This window comes from Capsicum annuum, chromosome 5 (genome assembly GCF_002878395.1).
Source record: "Capsicum annuum cultivar UCD-10X-F1 chromosome 5, UCD10Xv1.1, whole genome shotgun sequence".
NCBI lineage: Eukaryota > Viridiplantae > Streptophyta > Magnoliopsida > Solanales > Solanaceae > Capsicum > Capsicum annuum.
The window spans coordinates 81,765,885-81,789,261 of NC_061115.1; the positions used below are offsets into that span (position 1 = coordinate 81,765,885).

Genomic DNA, 23,377 nt, shown 5'->3' on the forward strand with positions numbered 1-23,377 from the left:
CCCCACTAGGTGGGAATACACTGGGTTTGTTGTTGTTGTTGTTGTTGACTATTTTCTATTTGACTAAGTGGTACCCCCTCCTTTCTTTGTTCTCTTATCGTTGAAACTTTCTCTCAATGTTATCCAACCAATTGATGATTCCTGTTGTGACGAGAAATAAAGACATTATGTATGTTGGAAATACATCAATGAATCACCCTAGTTTCTAGATCTTTAAAACTTTTCTGGAATTTTGGTCTTTGGACCCAATATGACTCATGGGTATGAGATGTATATTAGGGTACGAATGTTCTGGTCCAGTCGTATGCTGACCGATGTTGGTTGGTAGGATGGATTTTGGTCACTGGAATGGGTACGACTTAGTGGTACGAGTCGTATGGTTGGATACAGATCATTTGGTTCCTTCACTTAACCTTAGACTTGGTAACTTAAGTTGGATATGAGTACGAGTGGCTCACCAAAAATCGTAAGCCAGGGTATGAGCCGTACCCAGGACTCATATGGTAGACAATGTTCAATCTTCTTGGATTCGATTCTTACCAGGGATACAGGTGAAGAGTACAGATTGTATGCTGTCAATACGACTTGGGTAGGATGAGTTGTACACGGGACAGTGTTGGGTCCAAGGGTTAAGGCTTAGGATATGAGTGATGGATACCACTCGTATCAGAGGGTATGACTTGTGAGGGACAGTCGTACCCCTGTGATGGAATTTTGTGCAGCTTAAGTGGGGGTATTCTGTATATTTTCCCACGTACGCTAATAAGGTCCTACGACTTCTAACTCACTTGGGAGGTTATTTACCATATTATTCTATTCATTATCACTTAGAAACTCTTTCTAAACACTCTATAATTTTCTCAAAAGCTTTTGGGCAAGAAATCTAGGTTTTCAACTAGAGAACTAATTTGGGGATCTTGTTGGTAGTTTCTCTCCATCCATCTACTTTGTCAATTAAGGCATGTTCTCTCTTCCCTCATGGTTAGTTCTAACTAAAGGCATGGTTTATTACAATGTTTTTATGATTTGAATGTTGTATTATTTTGAGTTTTCAAATATGATTTAGGGGTTTGGTTAGAAATGCTTGGTTATGGTTTTCCCATGTTTTAATTGTGCTTTTATATGCATTAATAGTGGTTTTGGATAATTGGTTGCATGGGAATGGTTATTTTGTAATGGACTTTGGTTTTACCTCTAATGTGTTTGATAAAATGCCTTTAACAATGTTTTCACTATAATATTGGTTTTTCAGTGGAACTTATGTATGGTTTAAACTTGGTAATGGAACCCCAAATGATATGAATGGTTTAAATGGTTTTAAATGGATTGGAAAGGCCTTGGTGGCCATGGTTTTGGTTAATTGGAAATCCTGTGAGGTACATGGAATCCCCAAAGGTTTGGCTAAGGATAATACTTGCAAGTTATTGTTGGTATTACGATACCACTACTAATAACCTCCGTTAATAATAATAGAATAATGGTTTTGATGGAAAATGACTTTAATTGGGCAATAATGGTGGGGTGTGTAGCAAAGCCATGGAAGGTAGAGGTCCAAGGGGAACCAAAACTGGAAACTCATAGTTGCCGATGTGAGGTTTGGTCTTGGTGACCGTGTGCATGATGTCACACTTTATATTTAGGGGATGTACTAGTCATTCCAGGTTTTCTTCCCTAGTCATGCGGCTTCACGCACTGGGCCCTTTCAGCAGGAGAAGCTGAACCCATATAGGTCGTAGGTGGTTTAGGATGGTATAGCAACACAACCCAGGTAAAGGTTTTAATGGCATGCTAAACTTGGTTCCCTTTCTCGGCATATATACATATATATGTATGGTTTGTGTATATGGATAGTTTTACTTGGTTTTATAAATGGCATTATTTTATCCTTATCATGAGTTCATGCTAGCGATCACTCACTAACCCATTTTCGGGTGGCTGTATGCCCACGCTATGCAGGAACCAGTTGTTCTACTCGTCCTACATAGTGATTGACTCGATGACAGTTATTACATTGAAGTGGTGAGTTTCCATCTTTTCGAAAGTCTCTATTTCATGTTGTGGATATTTTGACATTCTGATTTATTTATTGACGTTGGTTTTGGCTATGGTTGGGGGCATATCCCAACCAGATATTTTTACTCTTTTGGTTAGAGACTCTGTGGTACTGCTATGGGTTAGAATGGATGGGATCAGTATTGGTGTCGACCTCAATATTGGCATTGGAATTGGGGCTGACATCATTGGACATAATTTCTCACTGTTTCATCATATTTTATTTTTGGGATTAATAATATTATGTTTTGGATATCATTTGGTTTTGGCCTATATTATGGCCCTTGATTCGATATTGGTTTGGTTTGGTGGTTTGGTTGGTGCGGTTTGGTGGTTGGGATGATTGGGTAGGGTTGGTCTAGTAATAGACCTATCCAAGAGTCAGTCCTTGTCCAGTTATGCTATCTTGCTATTTGTTTGGTATTCAACCGACTCAAGGTATGTTGATGGTGGTTGGGTTGGGTAACTGGGGGTGGTCCCCGGTCCTGGTTGTACTTGGGATGCCCATTACGACAAGGCCCCCAGTTGGGTTAGGTCAATTAAGAACAGAGTTAATTAGAGTCAATATTCCACCCAAAGAGAGATATTGAGACTTCCACCTTTCTAGAATCTTCTAAATCACCCAATCCAGATTTCTGCAGTGTTGGATTTGGCCCTCAAAGGCATACCCAAGTAAGTAGCTGGTAAAGTACCCACTTCACCCCCAAGAATTAACTTCTAAGTTTCCATGTTTGGCACTTTATTGACTAAATATAGGAAACTTTTTCTCCAGCTGACATGTAGCCCATAAATTCCTTCAAAAATAACTAAAATAAGTCTTAAGAGCTTGGGTTGGTCCTCTTGGTATCACAGAAGATCAAGGTATCATCTACATATTGGAGATGGGTTATCTCTAGACTTACCCTTCCAGCTCTAGTAACTTTAAAACCACTTAACCACCCTTTTCTACTTGCATTCTTGATCATATTATTAAGTCCCTAAAGAACTAATAAGAAAAATAAAGGTGATGGAGGATCACCTTGCGTTAGTCCTCTTTATGTATTAAAGAAACCTGCTAGAGATCCATTTACCAACACTGAGAAACTCACCGAAAAATGCAAAATTTAATCCACTGTCTCAATTTGAAACCAAATCCCATCTTCTCTTACCAAAAAGGAAGCCCCAATTTACATGGTCATATGTTTTCTCAATATCTAATTTGCATAGAATTCCTTATTTCTTCAAGATTAACCTGGAATCTACCGCTTCATTAGCTATGAGAACAACATCCAAAATTTGCCTCCCTTTAATAAAGCCAATTATTGTGAATCAACTAGCTTGGCTATAACTTTTTTCAGCCTTTCAGTGAGCACTTTTGAAAATATTTTATACATACTGCCGATCAAGCTAATAGGTCTAAATTCTTTCAACTCTTTTGCACCTTTCTTCTTCGGAATAAGAGCTATCAAGGTAGAATTGAAGCTTTTTTTAAACTTCTCTTGATCATCGAAATTCTTGAAATTCTTCATGATATCCTCTTTCACCACTTCCTAACATTTGATGTAAAACCCCATCGTGAACCTATCTCGTCCTGGTTCTTTTTCAACAGCACATTGCTTTAAACACCTTAGAATCTCCTCCTCATAAAATTTTCTTTCTAGGTCCTCCATTTTCTCACCTGTCAGCCTTGGGCAAAATTTATGATATTGCTGGTAGGTCTCCATTAAACCTCTTCTGAGTAGAGTTTCTGATAAAAGTTTACTATTTCCTCTTGAATTCTTTCTGGTTCTTGGACAATGTTCCCCTGAACTAGTAGTTGGTCTTGTTGTACCTATTATGTGCATTAACCATCTTGTGAAAGAACTCGGTATTCTTATCCCCTTCCTTTAACCAAAGAGATCTTAATCTTTGTCTCAAGTATATGACCTTAATTTTTATTAAACCTTCCAGATTTAGGAGTAAAGATGCCTTTTCCAATTCTTCATCTTCTGTTAATGATCTATCAGTAGCAATATTGTCCATAGTGGCCAGCTTTTCAAGTACATTTTTCCTCTATTGGCCTATGTTTCCTTGCTCACTTCTACTCCACTTGGTATAGCCAAGTATTTCTCAATGGTCTCCACAATTCCTTTGGTAGGATTCATAGCAGTCAAGCTTTGTCTAATAAGGCATGTTTGATAAGTACATCTCATCCCTTTTACCAGCCTTGAAGGAGTGGCTAGGACTCCCCAATCACTAAGAACAAGAATGGTCATAACCTTTTTGCAATTTATTTTACTTCTTGGGGAACAATTTATTTTTGATAACCAAAACATCTTCTAACGCCAATTGTCTTAAGGTTTAATCTTGGTGAATAATAGGTTCACCCCTTTTATCTTTCTCCACTTAAATAAGGGTTTAGTAGATGATAGAATTCAAACTTGTGACATACACGTAACTCACAAATCACGTGATACACCATTAAATTGAACCAAAGCCCTAGGGGCAAAGCATGTGAGTAGTTCTTTTTTACTTCCAAATAGAGTCTCAAGGAAGAAAGTATCTGCCCATATCATCAGCTGCAAAAGAGGAAATCCTGTAAAGAAGCTTAGTTTCCCAAGCTCCACCTAGATAAATGAACTTCGGCTATTCAATGCCCAGGGATAATACTAGAATCTCTCTCATAAAAATAGAACATTAACAAATTACTACGACATTTATTCTCTTTGGGATCGTAGAATCATTACTGGCTAGTTTAAGAAAAGAAAAGGAAAGCATATGATAGGTTTGTCTAAATAGGAGGGAATACGAAGCTTTTTGGAGTGATTACAATGGGTATGTTGTTGTATTCATCCTATCCCTCATATTATTACTACTAAAACTTTCTTCACTTATCCGGGATAGGAGGGGTTATGCTTAGTAAACTCTAATAAGTCTATCAAATTTCATGCTAGTCCACTTTTTCACATTTTTTACAAGTATAAATAAAAGTAGAACAACAAATCAGGGGCAGAGTCAAGTAGGGCCACTGGGGTTACACCCCCTTTGCTTTTTTATATGTTCACTTCTTCATATTTTAACTGGCTCCGCGAGCAAGAAATGTAAGAGAAATACCCTTTTTTCTCCACCAGTATAATACTCTTGAGCCTCATTAGAGTCACTCTCGAACCTTGTCGGAGGTCGACGATTTAGATCAGCAATAGTGTGAATCCCAACACTTTTCCTCCCAAAAGCAACACTACTATCACCAGAAGTTGCAGACATAGAAGCATTTCTAGGTCTAGATGACCTCAAATAATAAGCATTAGAAGGTTTTCGCTTTCGTTTGGAGCTGCGAGAAGGAGGCGGAGATAGAGATGGGGATCGAGAGTGCGAGGGAGATGAAGACTCGGAGTGAGAAGGAGAGTAAGACTGTAAATTCAGCGAAGAGACTGGAGCGGCGGCAACAGCGGAGGGGGGGGGGGGCGGGGGGGGGGAAGAGTTTTCGAGAAAAGTGGAGTAGAGGAGTCTAAGTTAAAATTATGGCTTTCTAGGTAGAAAAGGACTTCCGATTTAGAGGAAGAAGAAGTATTTCACAGAATGTATTGATAAGTTCTTCTCTTTCAGCAGCGTTGAGATTAGCTTCCTTCTCCATTGCTTTGTCGAGTTAGTTTCTTCTTTGATGTCGGGAGTCAAGCTCACTACTCCTCTAACTATTTGTTGAATTTATCGTTTAATATTGGTTTGGCTTTTTAATTTTGGATTGATAAAAATGATAATCATAATCAAATTGAAATGAATTTGATTTAGTTTGATTTCTACAAATTTGGTTCAATTGTTTTAAATTTTTATTTCGATTTTAAAGATTAATGGACATTTAAAATTGGTGATTTACTTTAGAAGAATATTTTTTTTAAATCTATTTTTCAACTTCAAATATAAATAACTCAACATGCATGAAATGAAATAACTATATGTCTAACATGATACATAACTTTTTTTAACATGCCACAGGCCGCTTTAATCGAATATATATATATATATATATATATATATAGAGAGAGAGAGAGAGAGAGAGAAATTGAAACCATTCCGAAATTGAATTTCTAAAATTTGAAATTGAAACCATTCCGAAATCAAAAAACTGAAGAGAAAATTAAATTTCGATTTGATTTTTTGATTTTTTCGGTTATTTGTAGGGGGTGTGCGGATTTAATAGGTATAATAGATTTAGTAGGTTTCTAGTGAATCTATTTTTATTAGTGCGTGGATATTTTGTTTTAATATCTTTTAATAATTTACTTTTTTCGTAAGATATATTCATTAATTATTTTATCCTGTAGTAATTGCAGAGTTACAAATTCCTGTATAGTAATTTATCCTATCTGTACTATAATGTACATCTAATTCTAGATTTTCAATGTTATTTATTATCTTGTGTTGTTCTTCTCGTAGTGAGTTTTTTAAATTATATAAACTATCACATGTACTTTTATCTAAATTTTCTAAGGTTTTTTCTATCCATATTAATTTTTCTTTTAGGTCTTCCATTATTTTCCTAATTCGGTTTCTATAATTAATTTCATTATTTAGATTTTCTTGATTTTCTCTAGTTTGTCTAATATATTCTAACATTTTTTAATCTGAATAATATTCTTCTGGGTAAATTTCTTCGTATAACTGTTCTAGACAATTTATAGTTTCATTTTCGTAGTCTAATACTTTTTCTAATATTATTTTCTTAATATCTATAATTTCTATGTTTTTAAGTATATATAATATTAAAATTTTAAGATAATCTAAATGATCTATTTTTTTAAAATTGGTTTTATTATAGTGTTTTGTAGTTGTTTGTTTTAGCCTTAGTAGTTTTTGCATATTTTTATTAAAAATTTTATATCTTTATTTTCCATGTATTTATCTATATTTACTTTTATCTGTTTTTATAGTAACTGCATATTTTTTATATCTTTTTCTAAAAATTTTATGTAACTTTATCATCGTAAATATTTGTAAGAGTAGTTAGGTAGATATGGTATATAATTTACTCTAGTCATGTAATATTCACCAAAAGCTTTTTCTAATATGATTTTTCTTATATCTGCTACTTTTATAATTCTAAGTGCATACAAAATAAGTATCTTGAATTTATCTACCATCACATCAGATATATTATCATTCATTTTCATAAAATTACTTTTTTCAAAATATTCCCTTCAACCATGTACATAAAATATAGTCATCTTAGCTTACTATATACTAGATTATTCTTAAATAATATGTTCTTCCGTCACTATTAACATGGTAATCCGGATAATTTTTCCCTTAAACAGCGCCTCTACTCTGGTTACTCCCCGCCACGGCTTCTTGCCTCATTGGTTTCACCTTTAGGATGGCATAGTCCTTAGGGATATTTCTCCGTTTCCTCTTTGTTAATAAACTTCTTAACATATTATTCTTCGAATAATTCTGCTATAAAGTAACTAATATGAATTTATTTTATCATATCATGATTGTTGGGAATTATGAAATTAGCTATTCATAATCATAAATAGATATACCTGTTCGGGTAGCTTTGTTATTTCTGAGTTTTGTTGTTCCATAGCTTTTTCCATTGAAATATGTTTGTCTAATTAACTGAGTAATATTTTTTGTGGATTGGAGAGAGCAAAGGTGCTTCAACGCATGAAGGCTTGCCTTTTGCAATGCCTTCTGCCTTTGTTATATAGAACGAGAAAAGTAAGTTTACAATTTACACATGTTTCTAATTTCTAAAAACTAAGACTAAAAAAGTCAAAGAAAGAGGGCCTATGCCTATCTAACTTTCCTAACTTAACTTTTCTAACTTAACTTTACGTAAAGTTTTTCAACAATTTCAACAAACTAATTAATGTACAACTATTCCAATAAAGACTTTTGTTACATTAATATACAATAATTCTGCCTTTGTACAGTATCTTGTCTCCGTTGATTTTGTCGTATCTGTTCCATTATTGCTCTTATCTTTATCTGCTCCATTATTGCTCTTTATCTTATCTTTCCAGCTGGCATTTTGTCTTCTTTATTCTAGATGTACCTCTGGAATAATATTATCTTCTCCATTGCACCTCGAACATTGGTGGTCTGGATATTTATGTCCAATTATTTTACAGTATCTTGTTAACAGTCCGTCTGAAATAAATCCTTTTTTTATCGCTCTTGCGGTAGATTGTTTTTCTGGGTTAAGTAGCGCCATTATCCATTGTCTTACGTCTTCCATATCTGCTTGTCGTAGCTCTTTTGAATTTGAATATATCATTTGATGATCTCTTGAATAGTAGCTCCATATTGGGTTTCCGTTAGCATAGTTATTTGCTAGTTCTTGGATGATCGTAGCTAGTCCAATAAGTCTTTTATTTGCATAAAAATCTGGTATCTCGATTCTAGGTATCTCTGGTTGTTGCGTAATATCTTCTGGTCTAATCATATCTCTTGTTAGTCCTATCTTTACAACTTGTATAACTGGTTTTATTTCGTCATATAATATCTCTGCTGGTGCAGTATAACACTTTATATAAAATAAATTTCCTTTTGTTATTCTTTTATAGGTAGTGAATATCTTGTATAATTCCTCCATAGCTGTTAGCTCTTCTCCGTCGTGGGTATATATGGTATTTAGTAGTCCATAGTCAAAACAGGTTTTAACTAGGCTTGGGTTTGTTTTGGGTAGTGCGATTAATTTATTGTATCCTTGTAGTTTTTGGGTTATATAATTGGTATTTGGTTCTTTGATGTCTGTAGCTCTGGGGTTATGGTTTAGAAAGGTTTGTACTCTGTATATATTTTCTATGTATTTTTGGGAGGTGTAGTTGTATACTTTTTTGTCTTGGTTTAGGCTATCTCGGTATGTGTTAACTTATGGGGGTATGAATAAATGATCTTTTTGTGTTTTTGGGGTAAATGGTTTTTCAAATATTTTGTTCATATTTGCATTCTGGTATCTTGGCCTATTAACTCCTTTGCTTGTACCTGCAGAAGTAGATTGATAAATGTTATGGGTTTTATGGAGTGTCCCAACGTCTCCTTCTAGCTCTGGATTTTTAATGTCTTCCGATCGACATAGCTCTGCACACTGCTGAGTTAGCTGATTTGTAGCTATAGACTTCAGTTTATCTTCATTAGTCTTTAGCTTTTCTATCTCATTACCCATACTGTCCACTTTCATTGAAAGCGTAGTTAGGGTGTTAAGTATTTTTTCTAGAGTATCTTCCTCTACTATTTCAGTCTGTGTAGCTTTGTCTTGATATGTAATCTGCAATAACATTTTTGTTAGTACTGATCACTTCAATTGTAAATGTGAAATTTAATATATTTAAAACTAATCTTCGAATCTCTTTTGTTGTAACTGAATTTTATATTTTCTTTGTTAACCACCAGCGTACCTGTGTATTATCTGTTCGTACAATAAATTTGTTATATACAATATATGGCTCAAATGCTAATAAACATTTATATAATGAACATAATTCTTTCCTATTTATTTCCCATTTTATTTCTGTCTCGTTGAACATACCTGAGTAGTATCTACAATGGTGTTCTATTTTTCTGCTTCATATCGATATTTAAGTACTCCTCCGTAACTATATTCACTTGCATCTGCTTCTACTATATATATAAATTTTTTATTTTCATCTGGAAATTGCAATTTTGGTAATTCTCTACAAAGTAATTTTATTTTTTGAACTTGTTTTTTATCTTTTTCATCATAATTATATTCTATATCCTTTTTTAATTTTTTCTGCAGTGGTTTTAAGGTTTCTGCTAATTTTGGAATATATTCTCTTACTTGGTTTACTAATTCTAAAAATGATTGTAATTTCTTTTTTGTATCTAATTCTTCTTTCGAATTTATTATTTTTTGTACTATATGTTGTTGCATTTTTACTCCACTTTTATCTATTTGTATTCCTAAAAATTCTATCTGGTTTTTCATAATTTCAGTTTTCTTTTTGCTTAAACTTATTCCTGATTTTTCTATTATATCTGTGAACTGTTCTAATAATTTTAAATGTTCTTCTTTAGTTTTTGTATATAATAATATATCATCTATGTATACTATGCAATTAGATAATTGTTTAAAATAATTATCCATAAAATGTTGATATCTACCTGGTGCATTTTTATATCCAAATGGTAACACGTTCCATTCATAGAATCCTTGTGGTACCGTAAATGCGGTTAATTCTTTAGATTCTTCTTCTAGCTTTAGGTGGTAAAATCCTGATTTACAGTCAAATTTGCTAAAATAATTGTATCCTTGGATTTGTCTTATTTTTAATATCTTATTTGGTATCGGATAATTATATGTTATAGTTTTTGCATTTAAATTTCTATAGTCAATAACCATCCTACTTTTTCCTCTTTTTTGTTCACTATGTTTATTTACTATAAATGCTGGACTATTATGTTTACTATTACTTTTTTGTATATATTGTTTTTCTAATAATTCATCTATGTGCATTTTAAATTCTTTTAAATCATCGAAATTATATGTTAATGGTTTTTGTGTTATTATGCTGTTCTTATCTATTAATTCAATTTTTATAGTAGTTTTGTGTTTTTCCCATCCTTTTAATGGATCTTCACTATATAATTGTTCTAATTTTTTCTGAATTATTTCTATTTTATTTATTGAAAATATAGTTATTTCTGTTTTATTTATCGAAAATACTACTAGTTCTACTGTATCTTCAGTATTGTTTATATTTTCTAACTTTTGTGTAATTTTTTCACTTCCTTTTATCTAATCAGTTTTCTTTCTTATTTTATTATTAACTCTTTTTGCTCTTACTTTTTGTTTGCATGGTGTTGTAAACCACCAGTCTGTTTTGGTTATTATATGTGGGTATAATTTATCTAAAAATGGCATTCCTAAAAGTATATCTTTTGATGTTAATTCATAATTATAAATTTCTTCTATTGTTAATATCTTATCCCATACTTGTATTTTTACATTCCTAGCTTTATAAGTAATTAAGCTTCCTTCATTATTAAATCCTTTAACTATTATTGATGTTTTTAGTTTATCCCATTTGCTTTCTGGTAAACAATTATATCTACATAAATTAGCTTCTGCTCCTGTATCTATCATTATAATATCTACTGTAATATCCTTCTACTACTATCTTCATTACTACATATATCTTCATTTCATGTTAAGGCTCTTCTTAAGAATATCTTTTCTTTGTTATATGTTAAGGTTAGTTGTGTATGTTCTATATTATATGGTTTTACTTGTTCTAACCATTTTATTCCTAATATTATATTTGCTTTCTGCATTTCTTCCTTTACTTCGAATTCTATTTTTATTTTTCTAATTCCTAGCATTATTTCTTTTTCTGCTATATTTTTATTATTTATTAAACTTCTTGGTAGATCTGGGCATATATCATTGTCAGTTTTTATTTCTTCATTTTTTACTAGATACTTTGCTATATGATTTTCTTCTTGTCCTGTATTCAAAAGTATTAAATATTCTTTTTCATTTATTTTTCCCGTTATGTAATATTGGTTTAAATTACTTATTGAATTTGTTTCATAACTTGTTCTTTTTGATGAGCTTGATGATTCTGGCTTTTCATTAGCTATTCTTTTTGTTGTACTTATTCTATCATTTACTATTTCTAAATTTTCTTCTGTATCTATGTGTCTATAGGTATAATCATTATAATCTATTGTTTTTACTATTTGTTCGAATGGGCTTTCTATTTGTATTTTGTTAATCTTATTTTTTCCTGTTATTTTATGTTTTGTTGTTAATACATATAGGTTTTTACATCTTCCTGTAAATATTTTACTTCCTGGGGTTAATTCTATTCCTGATATTTTCCAATATAATACTAATGATTTATCTATATTCCTATCTGTTACTGCTACTGAATAATTTGCACTTATTATAAATTTAAATTTTTGGTATATTAGATTTCCTTTTACGGCAGTTATTATGCTTTTTTCTATAGGTTTTATAATTCTATCGTCTGCTAAATATAATTCTATTGGTGTATCTATTCCTTCTCTAAAACATGCTTTTATTAATATCTCTGTACCCCCAAGGTGTACATATTTTATTGGATCTCCTTTACTTTTTATATCATTTATTTCTTTATTAATTATTCTTTTTGTTACTAATGGTATACTAGCTTTTCCTTTTGCATATCTGCAGTCTATTACATGTTCTTTTTGGCACACTACATAATATTCATCTTTTTTCCTAGTAAAAATATTTTTTATTGTTGGTATTTTAAATATTTTCTCTACACTTAAATCTAATTCTTTTCCTTTTATTTCATCAAATATATTACTGTCAAATATTATTTTTTGTTCAGTTCCTTCATCATTTAAATATTCTTCCTTTGTTATTATTTTTATATCTTCTTCAGTCATTTGATTCATCTATTTCGCTATCTATTTCATTATCTGTTTCGTTTTCCGAAATTTCATATATACTATCTTCACTTTCTAATTCATAGTCTATATAATCTATCTGCATATATTCGGTATTATCTATTTTTATTTCTGATATTTATTTATTTTTTGGGTTTTTAGGTAATTTACAATCTCTAGCTAAATGTCCTAATTTTCCACAATTATAACAAGTACATTCTTTTATAGATTTCTTCTTTCTATATGGTCTTTTATGTTTATAATTTTTTACATAATATCTTTTTCTTGGTTTCTTATATTTATATTTTGATTTTTTATATTTCTTATATTTCTTATATTTCTTATGTCTTTTTCTTTTCTTATAATATCTTTCTCCGCATCCAAATTGGGGTGCTATTTTATTTTTGCAACAAGCTAAATTTCTTATTAATGTTTTTTCCATTTTTAATTCTTCTCTATATTTTTTCACATAAGTTTCTATACCATTGTTGTAAATATTTTATTCTTGCTCCTAGCGTATCTACTATTTTTGCTTCTTCCCAACTTTTTATTATTTTCGAACTAAATGGCTCGGGTAATTTATTAAAATATAATTTTCTTATTTCTTTACTTTCTTCTATACTATATGCTCCTTTGTAATAATATTCTTTAAATGCGCAAGTATATTCATCTATATAACACATATTACATATTGCTAATTTTAACATTAAATTTCTATTTGTATCTTTTTCTTCATTTTGTTCTTCTTCGATTGTTGTCGTACTACCAAATTCATCTTTTATAGCTGTTTCATATTTTTTTAATAATTCTATAGGTGTTAGTTTAGTTGTTGTCGATGATGTTCCTTCTATAGGTTTATTAGTTCTTAACACTTTTTTGCTATTTTCGGTTAGATTTGCAAACCATAGTTTTACTGATCCTATTAGTGTTTTTTCTATATATTCCGGTGCATCTGTTATATTTATATTATTATCTAATAATTGTTTTGTCATATATCCTATCCATAATTGTATTGTTTTTTCTGTATCTATTACACAGTCTAGATCTAAAAAGTTATAATTTTTATTCACTATTTGTTTTGGTATCCATTTATCATATTCATTATATTTTTTAAACTTTTCTTTTTTATCAAGAGTATTTATTTCTGTTTGGGTATTTTCTAAGTTTTCCTCATTAATTTTTTGTTCTTCATCGATTTCTAAATTTTTTGTATTTGTTAATATTTCTGTGTATGTTTCACTATCTTCGGACTCATAATTATCTGTCTCTTCAATATCTATATTATTTATTTCTAATTCTTCGTTTTTTATTTCTAATTTTTTCTTAAATTGATTTATCTCATTAAGTAATTTCTGTTCTCTATCTTTTTCTCCTTTTTCTTTTTGTCTTTGTTCATACAGTTCTTTTAACATTTGTAATTCTTTTTCTAATTCAGTAATTCTACTATTTTTGGTTTCTTCTATTTTTCGTATTTCTTCCGTAGTTTGTTGTTTTATTTTTTCTATTTCCTTTTTCCTATCTATCTCTTCATTTTCTTTTTCTATTCTTACCATTGCTGTTAATTTATCTTCTAATTTTAATTCTTCTTTTTCTAACATTAGATATAAATGTTCACCTATTTTCTTATATCTTCGTCCTAGATTAGAAAATACTATTTTTATTTTTGATCCTTCGTAGTTTTCATATATTTTTCATCTATTATAAATTCTTCTTTATTCATTTTATTGTGAATAGGTCATGTTGATATACATATTCTAAACTATCTATTTGTGATTCTAATTTTGATATTTCATCTTTTTGTGTATCTATTGAATTTTTACTAACTCCGGCAAATATATTATAATGTAGTCTTTCTATTCTTATTTTTAATTCTTTTCATTTTTCAGAGATAATTTGTTTTAATTCTTTATATCGTTGTATTTTATTCATTTTAAATTATATTTATAATATCTCGGTATTTCTTCAAATTGCTGCGCTCTGATACCATTTGTAGGGGGGTGTGCGGATTTAATAGGTATAATAGATTCACTAGATGCTTTTCTACTCCTTCCATTCGCTTTTACTTGCCACTAATTTTTTAATAATATTTTTATTTTTACTTCTCATTTGTTATATATAAAAAATAATTTATTTTATTTCATTTTACACATTAATTATCTTTTCTCCAAATTAATTTCAAAACACAATATAAGCATCATTTAGAGGTAACTAATTTTCTTATTGTAATTTTACTTTTACTTGTCATTTTTAATATATCAAGAAAAAACAATTTTATTTTTTATTTTACTCATAACATTAATTATCTTTTCTCCAAATTAATTTCAAGACACAATGTAAGCATCATTAATAAAAATATTATAGTAACATAGTTATGTTATTAATGATTTTTTTAATGAATGTGTCAAGTCAAAATATGACAAGTAAAAACGAACGGATGGAATATGTTCGTTCCTCCACTCTTGCAAAAGAATTTTGAGCAAACTACACAAATGACTATTTGGGCCAACTTATTAGGAATCGTTTGAGTATATTTTGAAATATGTTCGCAATGGCGGAATACTTATTCGATCATAAATAAATTAAATATTTAGAAATTTGAAAGTAATTATGATTTCACTTTATAAACTTTTAATTTATTAAATTAGTTTATGTGTATTTCACGATAACATAAAAAATTATGTACAGAGAAGAATTTTTAAAAAAGACAACTTTTTATTGGTACATGAATATCTATTATAATTTATCATCACATTAATGTGTCATGTATGCTCAATCGTATTAATTTTGAACATTTTGATGTTTGTATGTGGAGTTTTTAAAATAAAAATTCTCTGTTAGTCTTCACTCTCCATCATTACACCTTCCTATCTATCTTCCAAAGTATGTTATTTTTTTGTTATAATTTAGTATATTCCTGTACTATGTATATCATTTAATTAATAATTAAGCTATAAAATAAAAGCTAAAACAATACAAAATCATATTGCATAAATGTAACTTTAAATTACTTTTGTTTGTTGCTCATTGAGGATTTAAACAATTTATGTGGTTTTGGGACTCATGATTTGTTTCTCCATCTTCCTTCTCTTTCCCCATTTATACCCAGCTTCCCTTTTCTGCAAAATATCCATACCTCTTTGGTTCGTCACACCAAACAAAGTCTTTAAATATATGAGCTCATTTTTTTATCGTGTATGTTGTTAGTTAAATGAAAAATTAATTAACGAAAATCGATATTAAATATCTTATTAATTTGATTATCGATTTATCATATTTATAAATTAAAGAATAATAAACTAAATTGGTAATATATAAAATCAGACAAATCGATCAAATTAAAATAAAGAATCCAAAATTGAATGGAGCTCAAAATGCTCTAATTTAACCTAATATATATCCAAATATATATTTATAAATAATTAATCTTTAGATTTTATTAAGAAATTAAAGGAATCAAAAAGAGATCCACCATTCTCATAATACAAAACTTTGATTTTTTGGGAGATAAATTTCTTTATGTTTTGGCTACTTTACTAAGAGCAAACACGCTTATGTTTTCAATTTATCAATCAGAAATTTTCAATTAAAAGAGGATTCCAAAAACTTGTGCTCATTTATATATGTAGTTCTAATTCTAATACTATCATGAGAGAATTAACTTATAGCCAAACAATTCATTAAAAATAGAACATATATCTAGTATCCACAAGTACAGACCCCTTGATAGCTATAGGAAGAAAAATCAGCCTAGTAGTACACCAATATATACAAACACCGACAAAAATAAAAATGATATTTTTGGGTATCTTTATTATTTGTGGTATCTTTTAGATGTTCGTGGATAGTGTATAACTTAATAGAATAAAACAATCAAATAGGTGTGTCTTGATATGAACTATTAGTCTTTGTTTTGACATTTGAAATGGTTATCATTGAATATCTTTTCTGCATGTTATAAAGAAAAGATAGTTGTCTGCATGACATCAAATTTCAAGTTAAATATGCCAGTAAGCTAAAGATTGAAGGTTATTATGATTTTATGGATGCAGGATAGTTAATTTATCATTCAGGAAAAAATATCAAAGACTTGAAGCGTTAGTTGCTAAAAAATAGTAACTCCCCCGAAATAAAAAAACCCTAAACCTTAAAAACTCCTCGCTCTAGCTGACCGTCATGGCCACCTCCTTCGGTGGGGTAAACCCACCGAAAAATCCAAACAGATCTTATTAATGAAAAAGGAAGTTGTGTTTATGAAGAATCGATGGATACAGAGTCATATGCTAATATATTGAAGCCTAAGAATGGATGTGTTAAGAAACTAAGAGTACCACTGAAACCAGTTGTTTAGTTGAAGGAGAACCAAGCATAACTTGGAAATCATCAGAAATTAGGTGCTTAATAATGCAGGAGAATTTACAATATCCAATTATTGGTAAATTTTCGTATGGAAAATCGGATATCATGGAATTGAGGAAATCGTTACCGTATCAATGTGGAATAAAAAGCGATCACAATATTGGAGTGCTTGATTCAAGATATATTCTTATTAGACTGGCAACATTGAAGGATTATGTAAAATTGTTATCAACAACTGCTTATTAATTACATAAAAGCCAAAGAAAGGTATTGGCAGATGCACACCCTTAAGTGAGATCCTTGGTTCGAACCGGATGTGGAAGCAACAATAGGAGTTGCATGGATCTCATTCCCTGATTTACCTCCTAACCTCTTTGCGAAAGAGGCCATTTTTTTTAATAGCTTCAGCAATTGAAAAACCATTAACGGTCAACATGGCAACCAAAAATCAGACAAGGCCAAGTTGTGCGCGTGTGAAAGTTGAAGTTGATCTGGTAGCAAAATTACCTCACAGGGTAAAGATTAATGAAGAGGATGATGTTGTTGGGGATATAAAATTCAAATGGATTCAGATACAGTATGACTACATGCCTCAATACTGTAAGAAATGTTGCTTACGGGGTCATGATGATAACACATGTTGGAATAAACACCCAGAGCTACATGAAAAAAAATGGAGAAGCAAAGAAAACAATTGAGTCAACAAATAGATGGAGAAACAGATCAGTAAGATGAAGATAATAACCTGAGAAGGAGAAATATATACAGACAGCAGTGGCTTACTAGAAAGAGCAAATATAAAAGGGATAGATATAGGCATATAGTAGGGGAAGTGAAAGCAGAGGAACAACAAAAAGTGCTAATTTCCAATAAGTTTGATACATTAGCTAGTAAGAAGAATCAAGAAAATGATGAGATGAAAGATAAACCAGAAAGTGTAGCTAAGTAGCAGCCCCAAAAAAAATACAAAGGAATGTGTAACTATAACTTTTGGGCACAATGATTCAAACAAAAAAAAGTGAAGGAACATGAAGTACAGGAGAAACAGAAGAAACAGTTGCCAGATAAGGAAGAAATAAAAGAGGATGCAGAACAACCAACTAATGAATCTCTTGGTCAGCAAATGCAGAATGGCAGGATAAAACAAAGCAACTGGCATTTATACAGTATTGAGAAGATGGAGAACAAGAGAAGGTGATTGAGAATATACTACATATAGCAATCCAGGCTGAAAATCAAACTGAATATAGTAATATGGGAAAGCTAAACTTGGATGAAGGAAATTTGACCAATACTATTGAAAAAGTAAGGGTTGAAGGCAATTTATCTTCGAGGCAGATAGAAAAATTAAAGACAGATCATGGCATTCAAAAGAAGAAAGATAAAAGAGTTAAAACCTTCTAAATGCAGACAAGGAATTCATTAAAAAATAAGTCTAAATAAATGTACTAGTCTGAAATATCAGATCAGTAAACACACAAAAGGCATTCACTAGACTTATCACTTTGCAAAAAAGATACCATTTCTCATTCATTGGTTTAATGGAGCCATTCCAGGAAAACCACACTATTGATGAATACAGAAGAATATTATGCATGAAACAAGTAGCAGTAAACTATTCAAGAAAAATATGGGTTTTATTGAGGATTTTGTAGATTATGTTATAATAAAAGATGAGGAGCAACGATTGACCATTAAGTTTATCAATTAGGAAATAGGTATTACAGTTGTGGTTACATTGGTCTATGCTAAATGTACTCAACAGGAGAGACTATTGCTATGGGATTCACTGGTGAATATAGCTCAGACAATTCAAGATCCCTGGTTGATAGGAGGGGACTTCAATGTAATAGTATGTGAATAGGAAAAACTAGGGGGGTTACCAGTTATAGTAGCTGAGATAGAAGATTATAAGCATTGTATTAATTTGTGTGGAATTGAGGATCCAAGTTTCACAGGTAGTAAATATACATGGCAGAATGGTAGGAGGGATAAAGATTGTATATTCAAGAGATTGGATAGGGTGCTTTGTAATGATAAACTACAAGACCTCTTTCTAATCCTTGAAGTGGAACATTTGTTTTGAAGTGGTTTAGATCACACTCCACTGAAAATTCACTTCAATACTATTGAGGAACATATTCAAAAACCATTCAGGTTTCTGAATATGTGGTTGAAGTAGCAAGCGTGTTATGAGCTAATAAAAGAAAACTGGCAAACTGAAGTGATGGGTAATCTTTTATTGTGTTTCATCACAAGTTGAAAAGGGTTAAAAATTCATTGACAAAATAGAGAAAAGAGTACTTTGGTAATATTTTCCAAGAAATTACAACATTGGAAGAGATTATCAAAGTCAGGGAGAAATAGTTTGAGAAAAATCCACTAGGCAATAATAGACAGATATTGTTCAAAGCACAAGCAGAGTTAAACTTGCAATTGAAAAGGGAGGAGAACTTTTAGAAACAGAAAACTGGATTGGATTTGTTTAAAAATGGTAAAAGGAACATAAATTTTTTTCATGTTATGGTGAAAGGAAGGAGGAGTAGATTGAAAATAACAAGAATTCAGAATGATGATAGTGAATGGTTGGAGGATCAGAAAGACATTAAAGATGAAACTATGAGATTCATTTAGAGATAATTTTCTAAGGAAGAAGAATAGAAGATTTTGAGATGCTAAATGAACTACCAACTGTAGTGAATACTGAGCAGAATAATGATATGAATAAGATTCCTGAGATACCAAAAGTTAAAGAGATTGTTATAGGTTTGAATAGGAATAGTGCTGGAGGTCCTGATGGTATGACAGGAGCATTTTTCAGGATGCATGGGAGATTATTGGCAAAGATATTCATAAGATGATTATAGCTTTCTTTTGTGGGCTTGACTTGCCAAAATTTGTGACTCATACAAACTTGGTAATATTACCCAAAAGTTAGTTGTAGACACATTTTTGGATATGAGTCCAATATCATTGAGTAATTTTGTGAACAAGATCTTTTCCATAATTATTCATGAGAGAATTAAGAGGGTTCTACCTTCTATCATTTCAGAGAAACCGGAAGGTTTTGTACAGAGAAGAAGCATTACTAAGAACATATTGATGGTACAAGAAATCATCACAGATATAAAGAAAAGAGGTAGGATTCCTAATATGGTAATCAAGCTGGATATGATAAAAGTTTATGATAGAGTTGATTGGCTGTTCTTTACAAAAGTTTTGAGAAAGGTGGGTTTGAGTGAGTTCATGATTGATATGATGTTCATATTATTTGGGAACAACTGGTATTCTATTCTGTTAAATGGGCAGCCAAATGGTTTCTTTAAATCATATAGAGGGTTAAAACAAGGGCCTCCACTATCACCTACTCTATTTATTATTGAAGCAGAAGTGATGTCTAGATCTCTAAAGTCTTTAATGATCACCAAAGACTTTAAACCATTTGGCATGCCAAGAGGTAGCCCTAAGGTAAATCACTTTGCCTTTGCTGATGGCATGATAATTTTATGCAAAGATGATTTACATACAATGCAGAACGTGACTAGTACACTAGAGAATTATGAAAAAGTGTCAAGTCAAAGCGTGAATAAGGAGAAAAGCTCCTTGTACTTGTATAAGGAAGTTTCTAATGGTATTGTGGTGTTGGCAGAAGTGGTTACTGGGATTATGAGAAAGTATTTCCCTTTTACATACCTTGGATGTCCAATATTTCACATGAGGAAGAAGAAGGATTACTATCAATCTATGATTAGCGGAATCAGTGGGAAGTTGGAAGATGGAAAGGAAAGATGTTCTCTTATGGGGAGGACTGGAATGCTATTGATGCTTTAGAGCTCATGCTTCTGAACCTATGGTATAAAACACTATAGCATAAATGCGTCAGTATGTTGGAATGTACTAGTATGCATGTGAGGTAGGCTGAATGCAAAGGGTTCACATGCATGAACTATACTAACTGACTGAATAACATGAACGTGAGAATATATGCATGACTACATAATAACTATAACAGAGTTCGTGATAACATGATTACTAAGTCTGAGTACTGATAACATGAGATACTGATATCTGTATAACTGAAATAACTGATACTGAGCGACTGTATCTCATAATCTAGGTTCTGATGGAACTAGCTGAGTTCCATACCGTTCTGAGTTGATTATATCTGACAGTCCTAAATCCTATAGAACTATCTGAGTTCTATTATTGAGACTAAATGACTGTATCTAACAGTCCTGGTTCTATACTAAAATTATAGAAGTAGTCATCTAATCGACATGCCCCAGATAACGTAATATAGCTGAGTTGGGGTCCAATCTATAACCCCAATTGGAAGGGTGTCAATACCGCTCCACTGGTAAGGACAATCTGTTAGTAACCTTTATATAACAGGTAACTCTAGTGAGAATGGTGAGAGCCCTTATATAACAAGTTAAGCCACCTTATCTACCCTCATATAACAGGCTACGATGTCTCAACCTACGCTGGCTACATAGTTCTAGAATGCAAGGATTTCTTCTAAGAATCACACCCTCATATAATAGGTGGGTTCCCATCCTTGGGTTCACTTGGTGCTAATTTCTACTCCCATCTGGATAGACACTGAACATGATTAACTAAACTGACTGGACTAAGTTAACTGAGTTTCGTTGACTGATGGAATACTACTGAGATTACTGAATGTCTGAGGTTTCTGAGATTACTGAGTTTACTAAGTTTTTCTGAGTCACATGACTGACTGAACTTCTATGAACATGGCTCGACCGAGAGTATCTTGAAAACATGACACTGTCTCTAGGCACACATCTAATTGTCGGGTACAAGTACCCCCAGGACTCGATAGCATGAAACTGACAAAGCATGACTTTCTTGAATACATGACCAACATCGACAATCCATAATATAATAATATGGGAATTTCATGGAGTACAAGTTCTAAAGCACCACAATGGTCACACATATATCCATAACTCATTGACTAAGGCATTTTATCGAACACTTGACATGCATAAACTTGTACATAAATAGGAATTTCATATTATCATACTAGTATGACACTTCTTCTTCCCATAGGCATTTAATTGAACACATGGGGAGCATGCTTTGGTTATACAATCATCAACACATCTAATAATCATGGATACACTAATCAACGTATAAATTTAAGGCTTTTATCATGATTATTATGCAAATCATCACATCCTAGGGTCAATCATTGGAATGTATAATTCAAAACCCCAAAACATCATGAATAAATTTCAATCTAATATAAATCATGAACATTCATAAATACACAAAACTTAGATTTTGAAAAGAGATTCTTGATCGTCATGGGTGAAAGGGACCCATGAATCAACACATGACATACCTAGTTTGTGAGTTTCTTGAAGATTGATGGAGGAAAACTTGAATTCTTGACTTGGAATTAAACACCTAGGGTTTCTTGTTCTTGGGGATTATCTTTGAGAGAAAACCCTAATTTGATGTTGTAGATGGATAATGAACTTATGAGCCTTGATATGATATTATTAGGGGTTAAAACGGGTGGTAAAAGACCAAAAAACCCTTTTAAAAATAACTTAAAATAGTTGAACGAACTATGCGATGGTCCGTCACTGGGTCGACTGACCGTTGCACCTGGGTAAAATAGGGGTTCACTACCTCTATTGTGATGGCTTGGGCGATGGTCCGTTGCTAGATTGATGGTCCATCGGCTTGGGCAGTCGCTCTTAGAAAGAAAGTAGTCTCACTGCCTCCACTACGATGGCTTAGGCGATGGTTCGTTGCTAGCTCGACGGTCCGTCGGCTCTCACCGTTGCACCTGGATGGTTTTGACTGCCTTCTATTTTTTTTGTCATAACTTCTCTTCCGATGTTGGATTTGGACAAAATTGGTATTTTTGGAAAGCTAATTTAATTTCCCACATGATAAAAAGTGAAAATCTTAAAAATTCCACGCATATAAAAGTGGATTCATCCTTCAAAGTAAGTTTCTAACGTACTTGGGATGATTTTAAGCTAAGTAGAACTACAGGGTATTACAATATTAACAAAAATATTGGACTATTACTTAAGGTGAGGAATCCCAGATAATTTTATCCTTCAATATGGACAGACATACTTCAGTAACTAGAGTAAAGGAGGCCAACAATTAAGATTACAAAGGTGGAGTGAAAATTTCCAGAGGAGGGTTGGATGAAATAAACATGGATGGGGCTTCTAGGGGTAATCCAGGGGCTAGCTCTTATGCATACTGTCTAAGAAATGAAAGGGGTGACCTGAGATATGCACAAGGAGATAAGATTGCAGATACCACAATCATGTAAGCAGAAGTATATGCTATGCTTCAAGTAGTAATCCATTGTGGTATGTCCAATCTTAACAAAGTTATTTTTCAAACGGATTATCTCATTATGATGAAGGTATTAACTAAGGAATGGAAGTGTCCATGGCATGCGTTAGATCATATTGAGCAGATTACAGAACTATTGCATGGCAACAAGTAAGATTTCAACATATAATAAGAAAAGGGAACTAATTGGCGGATCATTTAGCAAATACAGTAATTGATAAAAGAGGATTCAGTATAACATCATTTCAGCAACTAGAAG

The 23,377-nt window shown here is 31.7% G+C and overlaps 1 pseudogene; it reads right to left on the reverse strand.

Annotated features, from left to right (window-relative positions):
• Window positions 1-17,157, reverse strand: part of LOC107871886 — a 34,224-nt pseudogene extending 17,067 nt beyond the window's left edge.
• Window positions 17,158-23,377: the final 6,220 nt, after the last annotated feature.